Genomic DNA, 20086 nt, shown 5'->3' with positions numbered 1-20086 from the left:
TGATCAGAGGATTAGATAGGGTGGACAGTGAGAGCCTTTTTCCTCGTATGGCGATGTCTAGCACGAGGAGACATAACTTTAAATTGAGGGGAGATAGATATAGGACAGATGTCAGAGGAAGGTTCTTTACTCAGAGAGTAGTAAGGGTGTGGAATGCCCTGCCTGCAACAGTAGTGGACTCGCCAACACTAAGGGCATTCAGATGGTCATTGGATAGACATATGGACAATAAAGGAATAGTGTAGATGGGCTTTAGAGTGGTTTCACAGGTCGGCGCAACATCGAGGGCAGAAGGGCCTGTACTGCGTTGTAATATTCTATGTTCTATGTTCTAATGTGGGAACACTACCCAATCCCGAAGCGGGAGGAGCTAGCCAGTGAGATGGCACACGCCAAATTCTTCACGAAGCTAGATGCATCGTGTGGCTTCTGGCAGATACAACTGGACGAGTCAAACAGGAAGCTCTGCACATTTAATACACCTTTCGGAAGGTACTGTTACAACCGCATGCCGTTCGGTATTGCTTCAGCCTGTGTAATCATTCACTGAATCATGGAGCAGATGCTGGAGGGCATTGAGGGTGTGCGGGTCTACGTTGATGACGTCATTATATGGTCCACGACCCCAGAGGAACAAATATCTCGTCTCCAACTAGTCTTTCGACGCATACGCTGACGGCCTCAAGTTGAACAAGGCCAAATGCTCCTTTGGCATGTTATCAATCAAATTTTTGGGCGATCAAATATCCCAGCAGGGCGTGCAAACAGGCTCGGACAAAGTCAAGGCCATCAACACCATGAAGATCCCGGAAGAAAAAAGGTGGTACTCCGCTTCCTGGGTATGGTTGACTTCTTGGTAAAGTTCATTCCCAACCTTGCATCACACACCACGGCTCTCAGGCATCTGGTGAAGAAGTCCACTGTCTTCCAGTGGCTACCCACACATCAAGCAGAGTGGCTCGAGTTAAAGGCAAAGCTCACCACTGCTCCGTGTTAGCGTTTTTTGACCCAGAGAAGGAGACTAAAATCTCCACGGACGCCAGCCAGGACGGCATTGGTGCGGTGCTCCTCCAGAAGGATGACTCCTCGTCCTGGGCTCCAGTGGCCTATGCATCAAGGGCCATGACTCCCACTGAGCAGCGGTATGCTCAGATAGAGAAAGAGTGCCTGGGCCTCCTCACCAGCATTGTAAAGTTCCATGATTACGTCTACGGTCTACCAACCTTCACAGTAGAGACTGACCACAGACCCCTAGTCCATATCATTCACAAGGACTTGAATGACATGACGTGCAGGCTTCAGCGCATTTTCCTTCGACTCCGCAGGTATGATTTCAAATTGGTATACACACCGGGCAAGGAGCTAATCATTGCGGATGCCCTGTCTCGCGCCATCACCTGCAGCGGGTCATTCATCACCTTGCAAATGGTTGACAGAAAGGGAAATGCCCCCAGTTCTTTAATGTTAAGGACAACCTAACAGTCGTCGAGGGGATCCTCCTCGAGCTAGATCGTATCGTTATTCCTCACAGCCTCCAGAGCTTAGTGCTCAAACCTCGGTGTCGAGAAATGCAGGCGCAGGACCTGGCAGGCTGTCTATTGGCCTGGAATCAACCAGGACATATCCAACATGGTCCTCAATTGTGCGACCTGCCAGCGTTTCCAGCCTGCTCAGCCCAAGAAACACTCCAGCAACATGAGATCATGACCTCTCCGTGGTCTAAGCTGGGAATCGACCTTTTTCACACCAATGAGCGTGACTCCGTGCTTATAATTGACTACTCCTCGAGTTACCCCGAAGTGGTGAAACTGTCCAACCTCGCATCAAGGGCTGTCATCAAGGCCTGCAAGGAGACATTTGCCAGGCGTGGTATTCCGCTCACGGTCATGAGCGACAACGGTTCATGCTTCCACAGCCAAGAGTGGTCCTACTTCGCAAAGCTGTACCAGTTCAAGCACATTACCTCAAGCCCGCATTACCCGCAATCTAACGGAAAGGTCGAAAAAGGGTCCATATCGTGAAGCAACTGCTCTGCAAGGCTGAGGACTCAGCTTCTGACTTTAACATTGCGCTCCTGGCGTACAGGGCAACCCTCTGTCCACCGGTATGTCTCCGGCACAACTCCTTATAAATTGTGACCTGCGGACAACTGTTCCGGCCGTTCATTTACCTGACCTGGATCACCTCCCAGTGCTGCAAAAGGTGCAGCAACTCAGAAACCGGCAAAAGCTGACATACGATGCTCATGCTTCTGATTTGCCTGTGCTCTCTCCGGAAGATGCTGTTCGCATCCAGTTGCCTGGTGGAGGCTGGTCAGCTCCAGCTGTTGTTGTTCGACAGGCTGCTCCCAGGTCGTTCGTGGTTCGCATGGCTGATGGATCTATTGTCAGGCACAACAGAAGGGCACTATGCAAACTCGCCTGCCCACCACCGGATCTCACGTTCCCAGCTGTCGTTATGCTTTTTCCGGACACCTCACTCCACGAGGCCACCAATCTGGCTGCAGTCCCGCCTGTCAAGGCGCCGTCGTCCCCACCTCCACCTCTCAGGCGATCGACAAGGATCCGACACCATATTTCCTTTGTACATATTGTTCTGTACCTGCACGCTAGACACCTTACATGTACATATGCATTCGCTCGCCTTTATCTGTATATATGTCGTATATGCTCTAAGCAACCGACAAATTTTTTTTAAAAGGGGGAATGTCATAATATGCACCCATGCACATCATGAGGTAAAGACAGTCAGTGACAGACACCCAGGTTAGCCAGTCAACACACAGGACAGAACACAACCAATCACCAGACAGAACACTAGAGGGGGGCTTCCTACTATAAAACACACGAGGCATCAGCACTCCGCCTCTTTCCACTGGTGACAACTGTAGTGACAGTCAGGGTGTATATAGCAGTCAGCACCTTCTACACGTGGATCAGAGCTAGTCTGGTCTAGTTAGTTAGAGTTAGTACACTAGAGTAGTAGAGTGTCAACCACAGCCAGCTGTGTGCATTGTTACAAAAGTTCAATAAATCGTATTGAACAATGCTTAAGTTTGGTGTATGCTTTACAGTCCAACTGCATCCTGTTGCAGTCCGTGTTATTCCAGGGTGAATAACACCACAAGAACTAGGGGTCATTTAAAAAAAAGAAGGGGTCACTCATTTAAAAAGCGATAAGGATAAAAATGTTCTCTCAGAGAATCGTGAGTTTCTGGGACTCTCTTCCTCAAAAGGTAATGGAAGGAGATTCTGGATTAACATGGTGGTGAAAGGTTATCAGTAGAACAAAGAACAAAAAAAGAACAAAGAACAATACAGCACAGGAACTGGCCCTTCTGCCCTCCTAACCTATACCGGTCATGATACCAACAAAAGTCAGGATCTGCCGATATTTGAACTCGGATGGCTGGATTCAGAGTCCAGAGTGTTAACATTACACCACGGAGCCCGCCTAATAATTTACAGTGCAGAAGGTCATTCGGGCTGTCAAGTTTGCACTGGCCCTTGGAAAGAGCACCTATGCTCCACCCCATCCCCGTAACCCAGTAACCCCACCTAATCCTTTGGACACTAAGGAGCAATTTTAACAGGGCCAATCCACCTAACCTACACTTCTTTGGACTGTGGGAGGAAACCAGAGCACCCAGAGGAAACCCACACAGACACGGGGAGAATGTGCAAACTCCACACAGGCAGTCACCGAGGCCAGAATTGAACCTGGGTCCCTGGATTTGTGAGGCAGCAGTGCTAACCACCATACCGCCCTTTTTTAACAGGGTTGTGGGGTTGAGGTTGCAATCAGATCAGCCATGATCTTATTGAATGGAAGAGCAGGCTCAAGGGGCCGAGTGGCCTACTCCTGCTCCCAATTTGTAGGTTTGTATGTTCGTAAATATGTAGCAAATAAAAATTAAGCTCATTCTAAAAGTGCAAAATATTCTGGCCCTGGTTAATTCTCAAAATCTACTTTGCAATATTTCATATTAAGAAGGCAAAGGAAACGATGATATTCTCGACATTGCTGAAAAAGTAATAGCGTGTGAATTAAATTACCCTCTGTTAATGCGAAAATCTGCCAACAACCTTTGGCAAGAAGAGTTACCACATGAATTGCAAATTGCCACAAGATGTTGGCCAATTTGCACTACTCCACTATTAGCTTCACAAAAACAGCAGCTTATCCTTAATCTCTCCATGGTTTTTATGAAGTGGTTGCCCATTAAATATGCCACGGGAAGTTAAGTCTGGTAAATAACAGCAGTTCCTTTTTAATGACATGGTAATTGTTTATGACTGCCAATCAAAGGTTATTGCCCAGAAAGTGAACAAGATTCGCATTTTAAACTTTAAAAAGGGCAATTGTGAAGGCATAAAAGCCTCCCCGAACATGCGCCGGAATGTGGCGACTAGGGGCTTTTCACAGTAACTTCATTTGAAGCCTACTTGTGACAATAAGCGATTTTCATTTCATTTCATTTCATAAAATCGCAGGCAGCTAAAGTTAACTGGCAAATTAGGCTAAGGGATAGGTCAATAGGGATTTGATGGCAGACATTTAAGAGGATATTTCAGAATGCACAGAATAGATACATTCCAACAAGAAATAAAAATTCCAAAGGGAAATCCCACCACCCGTGGCTACCTGAAAAAGTTAAAGACAGTGAGTGCAATTTATTTGCCTACACAGATCTGCACGGTTAGCGTGAAAGACCAAAATCGAAATCAGCGCCGGGGGCGATTCAGTTTGCTATCCAACCGGTTCACCCCCGATGGCGAGTTCCTGATCAAACCCAAATATGGTGAACATATCATTAACCCTCATTTGCATCAATTTTGATCCCGTTATCAAGATTTAAGTCAAATGCAACGGCCTTATGGGAAGTAACCGGTTCCCCATTGAGAAATCACGTGGGTTAGTATTCCTTTTCTAAAATGTGAAGCTGGCGCAAATGCTGTGTGGGAACTGAGGAGTGAGGGGGGTGGGGGGGGGGGGCGGGGTGGCCTCAGGGAGGTTGGGGTTGGTCGAGGTCCCCTCAGGGAGGTTGGGGTTGGTTGAGGTCCCCTCAGGTAGGTGAGGGTTGGTCGAGTGGGGCCCCTCAGGGAGGTTGGGTTGGTCGAGGTCCCCTCAGGGAGGTTGGGGTTGGTCGAGTGGGGCCCCTCAGGGAGGTTGGGTTGGTCGAGGTCCCCTCAGGGAGGTTGAGGTTGGTCGAGGTCCCCTCAGGGAGGTTGGGGTTGGTCGAGTGGAGCCCCTCGGGAGGTTGGGGTTGGTCGCGATCCCCTCAGGGAGGTTGGGGTTGGTTGAGGTCCCCTCAGGGAGGTTGGGGTTGATCAAGGTCCTCTCAGGGAGGTTGGGGATGGTCAAGGTCCCCTCAGGGAGGTTGGGGTTGGTCGAGTGGGGCCTCTCAGGGAGATTGGGGTTGGTCGAGGACCCTCAGGGAGGTTGGGGTTGGTCGAGGCCCTCTCAGGGAGGTTGGGGTAGTCAAGGTCCCCTCAGGGAGGTTGGGGTTGATCGAGGTCCCCTCAGGGAGGTTGGGGTTGGTCGAGTGGGGCCCCTCAGGGAGGTTGGGGTTGGTCGAGGTCCCGTCAGGGAGGTTGAGGTTGGTCGAGGTCCCCTCAGGGAGGTTGGGGTTGGTTGAGTGGGGCCCGTCAGGGAGGTTGGGGTTGGTCGAGGTCCCCTCAGGGAGTTTGGGGTTGGTCGAGGTCCCCTCAGGGAGGTTGGGGTAGTCAAGGTCCCCTCAGGGAGGTTGGGGTTGATCGAGGTCCCCTCAGGGAGGTTGGGGTTGGTTGAGTGGGGCCCCTCAGGGAGGTTGGGGTTGGTCGAGGTCCCCTCAGGGAGTTTGGGGTTGGTCGAGGTCCCCTCAGGGAGGTTGGGGTTGGTTGAGTGGGGCCCCTCAGGGAGGTTGGGGTTGGTCGAGGTCCCCTCAGGGAGGTTGGGGTTAGTCGAGGTCCCGTCAGGGAGGTTGGGCTTGATTGGGGGGCTGAAACGTTCCAGGCCGAGCATCGTCCCTGGGTTGGGAGAGGGGTGAGGGGCTTTCACATGTGAGGCCTTCAAGCCATCTTTAAAAATTGTGGATCCCCATAACAGGGGCAACAACAGCTGCTGCCTGTCTGCCCTACCAAACACTTCCAGGACAGAGCCTTGCAATGGCTTCAACGCTGAAAACCAATTTCACCTCCTTTGACTGTGAACAGCCTCTAGCTTCACAGGCAAAGGATATTGCTCATGGCAAATTAGCCTTGTTAGGTGTGAGAGCACTTTGCAGCTTCAGGTTGTGTTTGTTGCTTGCTCCTGCTGGTGGTTGCAAATGCCTGGAGTTGTTTCCTTGCTTTTCTGTAGCTGGAAAGAAGGAATGTTTTCTAAGATATCTGGGTCCTGGAACACCAGAGTCCAGAAGGAAATGCGGTTTGATGCAAGGTGACACTGTGGGACCTGGTGCGCAACAGCGCCCAAAGTCCCAGTGCGAACGTGTTTAGCCATGTGTTTCCTGATGCTCTCAATGCCAAGAAACACATAGCTATACAATGCGACTTGCGTTGTATAAGGGGCCTCAGCAGGGAACGCACGATCGAGGCTGCAGGTAGCCCCGTTTTTTACACTGGGGAGCTCCGCTCGCCGGAACTCCCCAATGTAGCGAGAGATCGGGATACGGTTTCTAAAGGCGTCCCAATCTCCGAAGCCCCCAAAGTGACCCCTGCCGCCCTCCCACCCACACCCCCCAGCCAGAACGCACACATACAAGGCTCCAGTGGCACAGCTCCGGTGTTCTGCAAGCAATGACGAGGTGGTCACGCGATATGCCCAGACTCTGGAGAGAGCGGGAGTTAGTAGATGGCGCATGTAGAAATTGCTGATACAACCGAAGATCAGGGGTGGAATTCTCCCCGACCCGGCGGGGCGAGCCATACTGGCGCCGAGGAGTGGCATGAACCACTCCGTCTTCGGGCCGCCCGGAAGGTGCGGAATCCTCTGCACCTTCAGGGGCTAGGCCGGTGCCGGCGGGGTTGGCACTGCGTCGGCCGGCACGAGTTGGCACATGTGCGGGAGCGCCAGTGTGTTCTGGCGTCATCCCTGCGCATGCACACGGGGGTTCTTCTCCGCGCCGGCCATGGCGGAGGTTGACAGCAGCCGGCACGGAGGGAAAGAGTGCCCCCACGGCACAGGCCCGCCCGCGGATCAGTGGGCCCCAATCCTGGGCCAGGCCACCGTGGGGGCACCCCCCAGGGCCAGCTCCCCCCACGCCCCCCCAAGGACTCTGCAGGCCATCCGTAGAGCCAGGTCCCACCAGTACGGACCTGGTTTGATTTATGCCGGCGGGATAGGCCGAAAACAGGCAGCCGCTCGGCCCATCACGGGGCGGAGAATCGCCGGGGGGGGTCTCTGCCAGCGGCCGCCAACCGGCGCGGCGCGATTCCTGCCCCAGCCAAAACCCCGGCGCCGGAGAATTCGGCAGCCGGCAGGGGAGAGGGATTCACACCGCCCCCCGGCAATTGTCTTACCTGGCGGGGTGGTCGGAGAATCCCGCCCCAGCTGTTGATTGAACCAGAGACGCAAGAAGTCATCCCAATCTTGGAAAAACTGGGCTCGGCGGTATGTGGTGACCCATTCTAAGTCCTCGAAATGGCTCCACAAATTTACTCCCAAGCAGTCAACGACACCAATGACAAATGGGAGGGCATAAAAGAAGATGCTGATTGTAGTGACGTGGAGATTGCAATAGTAGGCAACTATGACACTGACTCTGAGGACGACCTAATGTTTATCTCATTATGCAGTTCCACAGACCACTCGCACATTTGCGAGCTTGACCAAGAAGACCCAGTGCCTGGATCAGCTCAGTCAGAAAGCATAGTCATCTCCAGTGATGAAGAACAAGTTACCGATGCTCCAGCACACCGAGAAGAGGTGAAAGCAACAATCCCAGCTCCATCGTTCAAGCCAGCACTAGAAATTGAGGTGATCCAGCATGTTGATAAGACTGTCGAAATGGGCGTGGTCACACCACCTAGAGATGATGCAATGCCTAAACCTGTGCAAAAAACTCACCACCCAGAGATGATGCAATGCCTAAACCTGTGCAAAAAACTCAACACACAGTGACAGCCAGCGACATGCCGGAGGCTGCTGCAAACAAATCCAAGAGACACGCAAAATACATCACCGCATCCAAGAAATTAAAAGAAAAAGAGGAGAAGACTGGGAGAACTACCAACCAACCAGCAACGCAAACAGTCACAAGTGGCAAGCAACATCATGCAAGAAAGCGAAAGAGAAAGCGACTGGTAACATAAGTTTGGCAATCTTAGACAAAGGCTTTTCAAAGGCACAGGGCGAATCATCAGAGAGGCAAGATGACGGCAAGTAAACCAGTGTCCAACGAGGTGGGCAATAACTCGAAAGAATAAAAGCTGTACAAAGGAAATGGACACTTTACCAGCTACATATAATGAATGTATAAAGTTCAATGTTTAATGTTACTTAAAAAAAATTATCTTAATGTTTTGTGAAGAAGTGGAATGTGGTGATGTGCCTATGGGCTATATCATAGTTGCAAGGTGTGTGACCTCCAACCAGCAGGTGGCGGTACAGATACACCATGCGGTCTCTAGGCCAAGGTCACGTGACCTCTGACTCCCATATAAGGGGAGACACATCAGGCCATCTTCAGGAGAAGATTGAGTGGGTAATAAGACATACATGAGAATGGTCAGTGCTAGTTCCAAGTTCCAGAGGAGTAGTTGGCAAACTCCTTGATTACGTACTCTGTATCAGATTGATCTGGAGCTGATTTAGCACAGTGGGCTAAACAGCTGGCTTGTAATACAGAACAATGCCAGCAGTGCGGGTTCAATTACTGTACCGGCCTCCCCTAACAGGCGCCAGAATGTGGCGGCTAGGGGCTTTTCACAGTAACTTCATTGACGCCTACTTGTGACAATGAGTGATTATTATTATTATTAGATTGCTATCTTCCCACACAAGAAATTGCTATCTTACCACACAATAAAAGATCCTGATTTGGAGAAGTTGAAGTGTCAGGTGAGTTCCTTCGTGACATACAAAGGACCAAACACAACACTTCCCACCCATCCACCCATTTTGGCTTTTGATCCCCTTGGTGGATGTCCTTTGGAGGGCCTGCAGCCGGGGCGCCCGGGCCGACTTGCCGGGGATACTGGCATCACTGTGCCACCCTGTTCTGCCGCTACCTTTGAGATGAGCTAGTGTCAGGAGGGGGGGGGGTGCAGAAGAGCTGGAATCTCAAGGTGGCAGGCCACAGGTCGGCCTCCAGCATTTCCTTCCCCATGATGGAGCCTGCAGGATCATGTGGGTCTTCATGAGATGGAGGGGCAACTGGAATGTGCTCCAGAGCCCTCTGCATCATCAGGTTCCGCGGGTCCTGGCATCTCCCCATGTTGTCGACACTCTTAGTGATGCCACTCAGTGACTGGGCCATGCTCTGCAGTCCCTCGGCAATGTCCACCTGTGTCAGGGACATATCCCTTATTGATTGGGAAATGCTGTCGCGGCCCTCAGCCATGGTCGTCACAGACTGTGCCAGGCCTTGGACATCACCGCTCAAGATGCTGATAACATGCTCAGGTTTTTCACTGCTTTCATCACCCTAGCAGTATTGGCCTTGGCGCCACCATCTCCAGTGCCCGTAGCCTTTGAACTCCTTGGATCCACCATGCACTCACTGGAATGTCGCTGACATCCGCTCCGCTCCTGAGTGCCATAGCTGTGTCCTAACATCTGCCTCAGCTTTGGGATAACCTCAGGGCAGCACGGTGGCGCAGTGGTAGCACTGCAGTCTCACGGAGCCGAGGTCCCAGGTTCGATCCCGGCTCTGGGTCACTGTCCATGTGGAGTTTGCACATTCTCCCCGTGTTTGCGTGGATTTCGCCCCCACAACCCAAAAATGTGCAAGGTAGGTGGATTGAACATGCTAAATTGCCCCTTAATTGGAAAAAATGAATTGGGTACTCTAAATTTAAAAAAAAAGCTTTGGGATAACCTTGTCCAGAAGCGCGACATCTGACTGGGATCCAGCTGAGTCCTGCAATCCAGCAGACCTCCGTCTGCTGTCTCCCTTGGATGTTCCTTCCTCCATCTTATGTGGATCAGCAACTTGTGGTGTTCACCAGATTGTGCCCCAGAAGCCTGTCCACTAATGTCGCTCACCGAGATGTGTGTCTCTGCGCTGGTGGAGGGTGGGGATGATAACTATGACGAGTCAATGGGGGGTCTCCTCAAAGCTTTCTCCCGAGGTGGTCTCTTGGGTGATGGTGGGGTGGAGGGGCAATGGATACCCACCTTGAATAACCCCAGATCCATTCAGGGTGAGGACTCAAATCGCTGGTACTCTGCCTCCTGTCTTGACCTTTTCCTACTTATTAAGGGCTATCTTCCCCTGCGGGGACAAAGAGAGTGTATTGTTGTGGTGATATACCTGTGAATAGTATTGCACATAGTTAGCAATGTGACCTCCAACCAGCTAGTGGCATCAGATATCTGTCATGTGATGTGGGTCACTCACCAGTTGGTAGTAGGGCATGCAACAGGACAGTCGCACACAGGGTAGTTCCAAGAGGGTTCACATAACTCAAATAGCAACCTAGTCTGTATAGTATTTTGATTGTTATCTTTGCACGTTTTCTTTAATAAATAATCATTTAAGTCACCAAATGTTCTGTGTGCAAAGGCAAGACCACAGAGCACAATAATTGTGAGCAGCACACTTGATGGGTAGGGGGAGGGTGGGGGGGGTCTTTGGTCAGTGCTATGTGTGGTCAGCGCACCTGGACATGAAGGGATTGTGTTGATGGGTGCCGGGGGTTCTAAGAAACAAGCTTGAGGTTGTGGGGAGGATGTGAGACGTCAGCCAGTTTATTATGGGGGAGAAATGGGGGTTTGGGAATATGAGGGGTGGCAGGTGGACTGATGCTTGGAGGGAGAGGTGGTAACTTACCCTTGCAGCTCGTAGGAGGTCATTGGTCTTCTGACATTGGACAATGGTCCTCCCGGCCATGCTTCCCATACTGACAGTCGCTGCCACTGCCTCCAGGCAGAATTGGTGACCCTGCTGCTGGTCCTCCAACTCTCTCGGAGGAACAGGATGTCCCACCTCACATGGCACTGAGAAGCCTGGCCAGGTCTGCATCCCCAAAGAAAGTAGCAGGTCTCTACGCTGCCATATCTGTGTGTTGACTGGGAGTGAGAAGCTCCTGGGGGCTCATTTCCGGCACTAAGTGTCATTAAATACAGGCCACGATCTTGCCAATGCAGCCATCAAGAAATACCTCGCCAATCCTGCCCAAAATAACACTTAGAACTGTTTTTGTTTAATCAAGACCAGTATAAAACCTCAAGAAAAAAAGCACATCATTATGCAAAGGTGGATGGCAGGTCAGAAGATTAGCCAGAGTATAAAAAATAGCAAACAATAACTGAAAGATTAATAAGGAGGGAAACATTAGTGTACCAGAGAAAGCTAGCCAGAAATATAAAAACAGATAGGATGACTTTCTATAGATATTTTAAAAATAAAAGAATTTAAAAAGTGAGTGTTGGTTGTATAGAAAGGAAGTCTGGAAAATGAACAAGAGAAAATAGGGAGATGGCAAATTAATTGAACAGGTATTTTGGATCGGTCTTCACGATAAGGGATACAAGTAATATCCCAGAAATGGCTGTACGTCAGGAGGTAGAAGGGAGGGAGGATCATGGGGCAATTACAATCACAAGGGAAGTGGTGCTGTGCAAATTGTTATAGTTGCGGGCTGACAAGCGCCTGAATCCTGATTCAAGGGTCTTACAGAAGTGGCTGATGTAATAGTTGATCCATTGGTTTAAATTTTCCAAAATGCTCAGATTCGGGTAAGATTCCATTAGACTAGAAATAGTGAATTTATAATAAGAAAAATCTTTATTGTCACATATAGACTTACATTAACACTGCAATGAAGTTACTGTGAAAAGCCCTTAATTGCCACATTCCGGCGCCTGTTCGAGTACGCAGAGGGAGAATTCAGAATATCCAAATTACCTAACAGCACGTCTTTCAGGACTTGGGGGAAGAAACCGGAGCACCCGGAGGAAACCCACACAGACACGGGGAGAACGTGCAGACTCCGCACAGACAGTGACCCAAGCCGGAATCGAACCTGGGACCCTGGCGCTCTGAAGCTGACCACTGTGCTACCTTGCACTCCTTCATTCAATAAGGGAAAGATAGAAAGCTGAAAACTACAGGCCAATTAGCTTAAGATCTGTCATAGGGAAAATGTTAGAAATTACTATTAAAGACGTTATAGCAGGGCACTTTTGAAAAATTCAAGTTATTCAGGCAAAGACAACATGGTTTTGTGAGAGATATCGGGCGCGATCTAACAGAAAGGTTTCTAAGCGTGATAGCAAGCAGGCCGACCCAGCGAAGCCATCACTGGTATCTAACGTTAATTAGCGCAGTTAATGATGTCCCATTGGCTTCACGCCGGAAATGACTGTCCCACAAGCTGACTCGCCTGTATCGCACTCAGCAGCTCTCCGCTAACGAGGGGGAGAAACTCTTAAACCGATCCCGCAGGGCAAACCCCAGACAGCACGCAAACATACCACTTTGTAGGTCACTCCCACATTTCGGTGATGCTGACCTGGCCCAAATCTTGAATGCGGTGGAGTTCAAATGGGATACCCTATTCCCGTGAGGGGGTCAGGGAGTCAGCCACAGGATGGCCAGAGGCCACCATGGTTGGTGGGGCATAAAGTGACCTTCACCATATTACCACGGACGGGGCTCTGTCCTGGGGATGTTCCGTGGCAGAAGCTAAAGTTGCCCCTGGTATGGGTATACATGATCCGGGGGTGGCATGTCAGAACCGCGGCACTGAGCTCCTCACCCCCCCTCCCCAGCACAGGCACAACTCCCACCGATGGCAGCCGACCCCACCCTGACCGGGCCTGTTCCCCCTGGGGACTCACACAAACACACACACACATACACAAATCCTACCCCGGGCTGACTGCCCGTTTTCCAAGATAGATATTCACCTCCTTCGATCACCACTATAGCCATTGTGTTAGCTTCACATTTTTAAATAGGTGTGCTAAAGGGCACCCATGTGACTGCTCACTGGGTTAGATCACAGGTGGTTGTTAGATAGGGGGTCCTTCCCGTTAATAGGATGGAGATTGGCTTTAATTGGAGATTATTGTTTTTTCACCGTGACACGTCGGGCTCCAGATCTCACCAATGTGAGCAGGCGGTTAGATCGGAAACCGATCAGCGCCTGGCACGGTTCCCGATTTCGGACTCTTCCACGGTCTAACCAGCTCGCTAGGATTCGCACCCGACGCGATGCGGCCATTACCGTGGCCTCATGTTTAAACAATGTATTTGATTTCCTTGAAGAAGGAACATGTGCTGTGGATAAAGGGGAACCAGTGGTGTACTGTACTTAGATTCCCAGGAGGCATTTGATAAGGTGCCACACTAAAGATTATTGCAAAAAATAAAATCTCATTGTGTAGGAAGTAACATATTAGTTAGCACATGAAACAGAGTCGGCATAAATGTATCATTTTCTGCATGACAAGATGTAATAAGTGATGTGCCACATGCTGGGGCCTCAACTTTCAGGCAGTTATAAATTACTTAGATGAAGGGACCAAAGGAATGATTGCTGAATTTGCTGATAGCACAAAGATAGGTAAGAAAGTAAGTTGTGAAGAGGACAAAAGGAGGCTGCAAAGCGATATCGATTGATTAAGTGTGTGGGCAAAGTTGTGGCAAATGGAGTATAATGTGTGAAAATGTGGAATTGTATATTTGGCAGGAAAAGAAAAAAGAAGCATATTATCTAAATGGTGAGAGATTGCAGCGCACTCAGATCCGAGGTATCCTAATACATGGATTTCAAAATTTAAGCATGCAGGTACATCAAGTAATTAGGAAAGCTAATAGAATATTATTGTCATTGTGAGGGGAATTGATTATAAAAGTAGCGAGGTTATGCTTCAGTTCAGCAGGGCATTGGTGAGAACACATCTGGAATACTGTGTACAGTATTGGCCTCTTTATTTAAGGAAGGATATAAATACATTGGAAGCATTTCAGAGAAGATTTACCAGACTAATGTCAGGAATGGGGTGGATTGTCTTATGAGAAAAGGTTGGACAGGATAGGCTTGTATCAGCTGGAGTTTAGAAGAGTAAGAGGCGACTTGATTGAAACATATAAGGTCCTGAGAGGTCTTGGCAGGGTGGAAAAAAAGTTTCCTCTTGTGGGGGAATCTAGAACTAGGGCCAGAATTTCCCAGTCTTTCCGATAGCACAACTGCTGCAGGTTTCCTGGCGGCGAGGGTAGTATTCAATGGGAAACCCCATTGACAATGGTAGGACCAAAACTTCCCACCGCTGATCAGCAACAGGCCAACTCCACCGCCATGTGTTTCGCGGCAGGTTGCGTGGAAAATCCTGCCCTAGGAGTCATTATTTAAAAGTAAGCGGCCACCCAGTTAAGATAGAATTAGGAGATTTTCTTTCTATTAGAGGGTGATGAGTCTTTGTAACTCTCTTCATCAAAATCAGATCAGCCATGATCTTATTCAATGGTGGAGCCAGCTCGAGGAGTTGAGTTTCCTAATCCTCCGATGTTTGCAAGCCTAACAGGGTACTCTGCAAAATGCCCTACTCCAAATTCTATTATTTAACAGTATACAGGGAGTATGGTAGCAATGTGAAAGATAGAGGGGTGTCCATGTGAGAGTCATAGTGAGTCAGGAATAATATAGAAGTCAGAATTAATGTCAAGCATAGCCTTAAGGGTAGTGTCAGGGTTAATGTTAAGGTTGCAGTGAGTGCCAGTGTTATAATTCACGATTAAACTGGGGGAAAAAAATCAGGGTTTGGCCAAGGATCCGTAATATTACATCGAATATTCAGCTCAAGTGCTATAAATCTCTTGTTTGTAGTAGGTTTTATTGGCATAATCAGGAGGGTAAATAATTATGAAAATATTAAGCTGGCATAAAGCTATGGAAAAAGATTGTTCTCTGTTAATGTTAATCCAAAGTGACGTAAACAAGACTGAACCAGGGACCCACCTGTTAACTAAATATCATAAAACATCATAAAATATACATTACTTATCCGCACCAGTACCTTATGCACTGAGCTGAAAATGTATGATCAAAACCTGCCCAAGGCCTACAAAGTCCAGTGACAATGATCCATCAAGTATGAATTTGCCTCTTTAGTGGATTTTTCTCTCAGCAGGATTATGTCTTAGGTTTCGACAGTTAGAACTAGAGAACAAGAAGGTGTGGAGTCAATCATTGGGGGAGGAAGTTGGTGAGATGCAGTTAATCATTGATTGACAGGACTTTCACCTAAGAAATGTGTGGATCAACAGTCCAATTTAATTGAACACAATACACTGTGGGCGGAATTCTCCGATTTTGCGACTTCGTGCCGGCTCGAACAGAGAATCCGCGGGATGTTCATGTCAGGACAATTGGCGCGAACCCCTCACCAATTCCGGTACCGGTGAAGGGCTAGCACTGGCGGTGCATGAACCATCCGTGGATCACACGGAAAATGGCCGGAGAATGGCCAGGTCCCGGGGCGCGCATGCGCACGGCTCACGACCTGCACTGGTCGCGCCATACAACATGGCGTCGGCCGTGCGCATAACCTAATCTGCAAAGCCCAGCTGGACAAGGAGCACCCCCTCCCCGCACTGTAGTTCAGGACTCCCACTATTGGGGATGCACTCCTTAAGACCAGGACCAGAATCAGCCTTTTCCCAGGGATAGGCGCCAGCATTCCCCTGTTTGAGACCCCCATACTGCGGGATGGACCCACCGGTACCCGGAGAAACTGCCAGAATGGATGCCAGCAGGGAAGCCCAACAGCCCGCTACACCCCTGATGGCTATCCCATAAGACCATAAGACATAGGAGCGGAAGTAAGGCCATTCGGCCCATCGAGTCCACTCCGCCATTCAATCATGGCTGATTTCAACTCCATTTACCCGCTCTGTCTCCATAGCCCTTAATTCCTCGAGAAATCAAGAATTCATCAACTTCTGTCTTAAAGACACTCAACGTCCCGGCCTCCACCGCCCTCTATGGCAATGAATTCCACAGACCCACCTCTCTCTGGCTGAAGAAATTTCTCCTCATCTCTGTTCTAGAGTGACTCCCTTTTATTCTAAGGCTGTGCCCCGGGTCCTAGTCTCCCCTGCTAATGGAAACAACTTCCCTACGTCCACCCTATCTAAGCCATTCATTATCTTGTAAGTTTCTATTAGATCTCCCCTCAACCTCCTAATAAGACCATAAGACATAGGAGCGGAAGTAAGGAGATGCGCACATTTTGTGGAAAACCAGGCAGAGGGTGCCCATCATCTCGATTATATCTCGGCAGTACGGGTGATATCCATCCAGATGATGATCCGGATCAATGGGTTCCCCATCCAGATGGAGCTCAGTACCTGGGCCGAGCGCAGTCTCATTAATCAGCTAACGCACATACAACCAAGTCCGCTTGGGCATCCGAAGCTTGGTATTGCGGGATACCGACGCATGGCTGGCAACATATACGGAGGAGCCCTTGGGAGATTGCGGGCACCTCGGAAGTCCCTGTGGATTACAGGCTACAGTCAGCAAACCTACCATTGGTTGTAATAAAGGTTCGGGCCCCAGCTTGCTGGGGCAGGATTGGCTAAAGAGCCAAGGCTGATTCGCAGCCGGTGTGGCGCATGTGCCCTGATGGACCGGGGCATTTCCCAGGCATTTTTCAAGATGGACTAGGTGCCATCTGAGGAGCCTCCGCCAAGATTTTGGTGGACCCCGAGGCTCAGCCACAGCATTTCCGGGCCCGTTCTGCACCTAGACATTGAAGTCTAAGTACGATGCAGAGTTGGACCACCTGGAACAATTAGGGATCATCATCTCGGTTCGCAAATTGGGTTGTGCCAGTTATGAAGCCTGACAGCTCCGTCCATCTCTGCAGGGATTATAAAATGACAAATCAGGCGTCTCGTTTGGACCATTATCCGGTGCCTAGAATTGAAGAACTAAACGCTCGGCTCAGTGGAGGGCGTACCTTCACCAAGCTCGATATAATCACGCTTATCTGCAATTAGTTTTGCATTCAGCTCACAAAGGTACGTGACCATCAATACACACAGGGGTCTGTACGGGTACACCACGTTCCCTTTTGGAGTCTCCTCTGCATGTGCCATTTTTCAGCGAGTAATGGAGAATATTCTCCGGGGATTGCGGCAGGTTGCAGTTTACCTTGACGATGTGTTGATCGCCAGTTCGTCCTACCGGGAACACAGGAAGAATCTGGAGGACGTACTTAATCAGTTCGAGGCAGTCGGCGTACGCCTACGGCATGAAAAGTTTGTATTTCACACAAAATAACTTGAGTTACGGGGTCTCCAGAATAATTTGCACCCAGTGGATGACAAGGGATAAGCAATCCGGCAGGCCCCCGTGCCAAAGGATCCTATGGAACTCTGCTCCTTCTTGGGCCTAATCAATTATTATGGCAAGTTCATTCCAAATTTGGCGAATGTGTTCATCCCACTATATCTGTTACTAAAGAAGGGCCAACAAAGCAAAGTTTTTGGGACCTGCAACAGATGCCTTTTGACGAGTTGAAGCAGCGGCTCTCATCTTTGCATCTACTGACTCTTTTTGACCCATCCAAGCCCTTGTTGTTAACCTGCGATGCCATGCCTTATGGCATCGGGACAGTTCTGGTGCATGAATGGATGACGGGACGGAATGGCACATTGCGTTTGTGTGACACACACTGGCGGCGGCAGAGTGTAACTACGCACAAATCGAAAAGGAGGTTTTGGGCTGAAGCAATTCCACCGGTACATATATGGGCATACATTTACGGACCACAAACCCCTGCTGAGGTTGTTTAAGGAGGAGAGGGCAATCCTCCCTCTGGTGGCCGCATGCATTCAGCGCTGGGCGCTGTTCCTGGTGGCATAGGAATACTGTTGGAAACTCATCTAGGAACAAAGATTCCACATGCCCTCAGCCGACTCCCGTTACCGGCCAGCGCAAACGCCTACCACGTCAAACAAGGTAATTGCAGCCTTGCACTTTATAGACACCTTGCCAGTGACGGCAGCCCAGTTGAAGGCGTGGACTCAGACAGACCCACTGTTGGCCACGTTCCACCACATTGCACTGCACCCTACATCGTGCTCTCCCGGAGGATCTTCACACATTCACCATGAAGGTGGCTGAACTCAGTATGCTAGATGGCATTCTGCTGTGGGGCTCCCGGGTGGTCATGCCCGAGCAAGGACAGGGAGCAATCCTATAAGACCTCCGTAGCGAACACCCGGAATCTCCAAAATGAAGCTGTTGGCCCAGGTTATGTATGGTGGCCTGGAATCGACGTGGATATCGAGACTTTGTCAAAGCAATGTACCCTGCAACTCTACTCCATCCATGGGAGTGGCTTGGCTGACCATGGTCCCGCCTCCAGGTGGATTTCACAGGACCCTTTCAAGGAGCCATGTATCTACTTATCCATCCAAAGTGGATGGATGTCCACTGAATAACCACAACAACATCGCAAGTGACTACTGAGCAGCTTCGACAAACTTTCAATCCTCATGGGCTTCCTGAGGTATTAGTGCCGGACAACAGCACACCTTTTACAAGTGTGGAATTCACCGACTTTCCGAAGAAAAATAGAATCTGTCATGTACAGACTGCACCTTACCACCCGTTATCCAACGGATTGACCGAACGAGCATTGCAGACATTTAAGCAAAAACAGTCCTCCAGTTCTCCGGAGACCCGGCTGGCCCATTTCCTTTTCTATTACTGGACCACGTCATCACTAGATTGGCGTCCCCGCAATTGTTGATGGGTCGTCGGCTGCGCACGCGGTTGAGCCTCGACACGTCAGGCATCGCGCGCATTGAGCCCAAAGACCTTTATTCATAAAGCATTACTGATTCTGAGTGTTCTGTAACTTCTTAATCCCAATGAACTTTCCTTCATTGCTGTGCATTCATTCTGTTTTTGATATTGACCACATTAGTTAAATAATTAGGAAAGCGGAAAGCAAGATCTCGTTCGCAAACTGAAGGATCAAAGCGGCCTACAAGTTAATCTCAAGGTTAACCAGGTCCCCTTGGCGTTAAATCGTCAATTGCTCAATTGTTAAACTTATCAACGACCAAATTTCTTTCGGCCTCTTTGGAATATTTTTTTGGGATGAGCTCCAGGCATCAGGAATACCTCTAAATGGAATATTGCCCATTTAAGTATGTGCAGACTCGATGGGCCGAATGGCCTCCTTCTGCACTGTATGTTCTATGTTCTATGTTCTATGTACTCAAGATTTTAATTTTATTTAAAGCACAGAAGCAGGTTATTCAGCTCAACTGGTTCTACAAGTGATTATTGACTACACACATTTTCAATGACTCAATTTCTCTAACTCTATCAACATATCCTTCTTTTTATTCTCATCGCTCTATCTGGCTTCTCGCTCAGCTCCACACTATTCCAACCCCTATCAGAGTGAAGATTTTTCTCCAGTATTTCTTTCTGCCATATGTTTAAATATATATCAATGCTGAAATGTCTATTTATATACTTGGAGCAGCTAAAAGCAACCGGCACCTTCATTTCCACATCAAAAGAAGTATTCAGATTTTATATTGGCTGCTATGTCTCCAGAAGGGCAGAAAAATCCCACGTTCTCAGCTGAGACAATGGAAATTGTTGTGGGCGAGGCATTGTCAGAACCCCAAAATGTATCATGGAGTTCAACCAACCTCTCCCTTTAATGTATTTGTTGCTTTTCCTCGCACACGGCTTGTTCCCTAGGTGTGGGATTACAATTATGGACACGTGGGTTTTTAAACACAAAACAATGTTTATTCCATGAACTCAACTTAACATCTTAAATAAACATTGGATCTCTTAACACCCCTTATTCAAAGATAACTCCGAAAATATTGCAACAGTAAATAATTCCTCAAAATGTTCCTTCAAACTTCCAAGAGACTTAACACCCTTAAACAGAATCA

The 20086-nt window shown here is 49.1% G+C and overlaps 1 protein-coding gene across 2 annotated transcripts in view; it reads right to left on the bottom strand.

Annotated features, from left to right (window-relative positions):
• LOC140421105 (P2Y purinoceptor 4-like) overlaps positions 1-20086 on the bottom strand; it is a 51676-nt gene that overhangs the window by 17294 nt on the left and 14296 nt on the right. The window contains exon 1 of one of the 2 annotated variants that reach the window (XM_072505499.1): positions 10318-10405. The exons of the other annotated variant lie outside the window; for it this stretch is intronic. The gene's annotated coding sequence lies outside the window, so the exon portion shown is untranslated. Of the gene's footprint in view, positions 1-10317; positions 10406-20086 lie in introns of those variants that run through there. 2 annotated transcript variants of the gene reach the window in all.

The sequence above is a fragment of the Scyliorhinus torazame genome, chromosome 5 (genome assembly GCF_047496885.1).
Source record: "Scyliorhinus torazame isolate Kashiwa2021f chromosome 5, sScyTor2.1, whole genome shotgun sequence".
In the NCBI taxonomy this organism is placed as follows: Eukaryota; Metazoa; Chordata; class Chondrichthyes; order Carcharhiniformes; family Scyliorhinidae; genus Scyliorhinus; species Scyliorhinus torazame.
Note: the sequence above shows the minus strand (reverse complement) of the source record. Positions and strands in the feature narration are given on the sequence as shown.